Source organism: Rattus norvegicus, chromosome 4 (genome assembly GCF_036323735.1).
Source record: "Rattus norvegicus strain BN/NHsdMcwi chromosome 4, GRCr8, whole genome shotgun sequence".
NCBI lineage: Eukaryota > Metazoa > Chordata > Mammalia > Rodentia > Muridae > Rattus > Rattus norvegicus.
The window spans coordinates 63,189,513-63,193,065 of NC_086022.1; the positions used below are offsets into that span (position 1 = coordinate 63,189,513).

General features: G+C 36.6%; 1 protein-coding gene across 2 annotated transcripts in view; it reads left to right on the forward strand.

Moving 5' to 3' along the window:
- The window catches only part of Exoc4 (exocyst complex component 4), a 776,646-nt gene that overhangs the window by 414,617 nt on the left and 358,476 nt on the right, over positions 1–3,553 (forward strand).

The following is a 3,553-nucleotide window of genomic DNA, read 5'->3' on the forward strand; positions in this document are numbered from 1 at the left end:
TGACATCCAGTGCTTACCCTGTCTTCCGGTGGTCTGGAGAGTATTTTTAGCTTCACTTAAATCTCACATTTTTCACATAGGATGGTACAGATGTATCAATTAGAACCCTTTATAATCAATTGATCCTGCAGGCGTTGTACGAGGCAGGGCTCTTTTACCTAGATTTTCTTTGTTCATTGTCCAGCGTTAGGAAGCTGAAGGATTTTTGACTAACACTGGGCATGGATGTTCCTGTTTGCTGTCCCCACACACAGGAAGCTGAGTCAAGGGGACAACCATACATTTAAGGCCAGTATAGGTGACACAGCCTTGTGCCAAGCAAAAAGACAAAAACAATAACAAAAACCCTCAAAGTTCGAAATTGCTGAGGCACAGATGTACAAAATTGGCATTTTAATTTGACTATGTATGATTAAAGCATGAAGAGTAAGTAGAAATAAAATTAATACTGGGTGTAAACTGTGCAAACTTTTTGTTAAATAGTGGGTTTTTGTTATTCTTTCGATTGAGTGAAAGCTTTTGATTAATTTTATTAGATAAGTTTGTAAACTTTCTCCCTTCCAAGGTATAAACTTTATTCTACAAAATAATCCCCATTAATGTGAATCAAAGGCTAAAAATCTTTACTTTTCCATCAGAAAAACAAATAGATGTACCTGTGTCATTCTAGACAAGAGAGTGATTGATTGACGGCTCTGAGAAAATTCAGAACTGAAATACATTTTGCCTCAAATGGAGAGAAAATAGTATTAGCACATATCCTGTCTGCCAGCCAGCTCACATATATGTGCTTTTTTTTTGTCTTCTATGCAAGATTAGAGAATCTTATTTTTTTGTCCTAATTTGAAAAAGCAATAGAGTAAATTTTTTATATGTCTAAAATAAAGACTGTCGACAGCCAGCACTTCATATGTGTTTGGTCTAATGCCTTCTTCACTGTACATAAATCTCTGTGAAAGCTCTAGGAAGGAAAAACCTTCCCCCAACACCATAAACTGTAAAGTGGACATAAGACACTCTCTGCCCACCTTTGTAAGAATAAAATGATTCCTGCTGAATTCCTAGCAAAAAGCAAATCAAAGTTTTCAAAGAATGGTTTTACTGTTGCTAAAAAAGCAAATCACCTTTCAGACACTCCAAAGGTAGTTATTTAAATACATTTAAGCCCCTGATCACAGATGCCTTTGATGAACTTTCCTACTTTAAATACATCAAAGGAAGTAAAGAGAGTTGAGAGAGCCATTAGAAAATCATTGTAATAAACACCAACATTGATCCCCTTCCTTCCCCATCAGAGCCACTGTTTTTCTTGTCTTAAGCTATCTGGGTGGGCTTTTTATGAAAATCAAATTCTTGCTCACCACTTAAAAAAATCAAATAATTAAAACAAATAAGCAACAACAAGCTCTTTTTAAGAGTTCAGAGCCCAGGCAGTACTGTTGTGTGCACTTTTGGCTGTGACTTTCAAGCTGAACCTTTTTGATGGTAAATAGCCTCTTGCTTATGCCTGTGTGTTTTGGCTTAAAAAAAAAAATCAATCTCTGAGAAAATGGGCTTCCATCTTCCTTTCAGCCCTGTCTCCTTTGATGATTGATGTTAATTCAGTAAGTTGCTGACCCAAGAAAAAAGAATTGTTTGTGCTGTTGTTTTGAATAAATAAACTTACAAAGAATCAATGGCTGTAGCTTAGAGAAATTAGGTGGTGGAGGGCCTTAAGTTTCTTCTGTGTTGTGTTTCTCATGTAAATAAAACAGGTAAAGGGCCCTGAGACTCCTTCTCAGGGTCGGAAACTTGCTTCAAGGGGAATGGATTTGTTTTAATTTAGCAATAAATGTTCTCTCTGTAGCAATGGTGAGAAAGATTTGTGTTTATGAAAACACAGATATTTACTTGCCTAATAATTCAAAATTGGCAGCAAAAAATGTTAATGTGTTTACTGGGCCTCATCTTTCATTCCTGTTGTTAGACGGGAACTCAGTCAGTCTTCTTTGTGGGTAGAGAATTTTGAAGGACTTTATATAGTTTTAAAATGAAAAGGCAATGTAATCTGCTAGATGCAACAGTTGATTTTTCCTTGATTGTGAAATATTTATTGACTGATTGATTAAATGAGTAACTTTGATTTTCTAAGTCACCATTTTCCTTATATACACCATATTTTCAAATGTTACAATCATGGAGTAAAAGACTATTCTTAAAGCAAAAAAAAAAAGTTAATAACTGAGTTGAACATAGACTGTTATTTCATATAGGAATCCAAGTTAATTGGTTGAATAAAGGCAGTATTTCTTTTTATATTGCCTTTTATTTCACTACCACTTATTTAGCAATGTCTAATAATTCTGTGTCTCTCTTTTTTACTTGATCAACAATTCAGTCAAATCAGCATGTGTTTGTGTTACTAATAGATGCAGAATGAGAATTTAACATTGGCCATATATATTACTATTTTATAACTTGCAAACAGCCTTACAGGGCAAGGAATATCAGAACCAGGCTCACCTTTGGATACCCATAGTCCCGGCCACTTAATAGCTGATGTAATAGGAAGCTCTCTAGGCCCCAGGAATCCCAGACCAGCCTTTAAAAAAAAAAGAAAAAAAGAAGAAGAAAAGAAGAGGCTAAATAAATTGTGGCCTTTTCACTCATTGGGCCACCTTCCTTTCATTTACATAGGCATAATAATAACTCATCTGTTCTAGAGTTGAACACTGAGGGCATGTCAGATCCCTAACCCAGTGTAGTATCTTGGACTTACTGAAAGCAGCAGTCAGGAAAGTTTTTCTATAACTTTCCTTCATTCTCTTCCACTGAAGCAGTTTATACATTCTTGAATATTCTGACTTTCCCATAAGGAGCACATAAGACTTTGATGTGAGTTGTTCCCTGTGAGTGCTAAGAGGAAAGGGACATCTTTATCCCCCAAGATGCAGACACAGAAGCATTTCAACAAACACGCCTTGCTAAGTCTCCCCAACCAGTTTATGACTATGAGGTCATACCTGCTTTGTACAGTAATTATTCCCTGCTCCTGTCCTTTTCTATGTCAAATAGCAAAAGCACAAAAAGATTTCACTACTCCTGTGTTCTCCATTTTCACAGGTCTTATGCCACCTAAAACGTAATTCAAATGCATTTGTGCATTTCACTTAATTAAAAAATCTTTTGTTATCAAGGCCTCAGCCTCCACCTAGTGATAAATGAGAACTGTTTTCCTCCCATAGCATAGGGACTCAGTTCTCACACATGCAGTGCTCTGCAAGAAAACGGTGATTTTAAAGAGAAGTGGGAGCTGGGGAGACGGCTTGGGTCTTCCAGCACTCACATGTTAGATCACGAACACCGGTTACACCAGGTCCAGTATATCTGACACCCTCTTCTGGCTTCTTCAGGCACTCACTACATGCATGTGGTACACAGACATACACATAGGCAAAATTGCCATACATACATAAAAAATAAAATTATTATTACAAAGAAGCACAAGAGACACCACTTTGCAGGTGCTCTAAGTTCATGTCCCCAGTAGTAACATGTACTATTTTAACCCTAG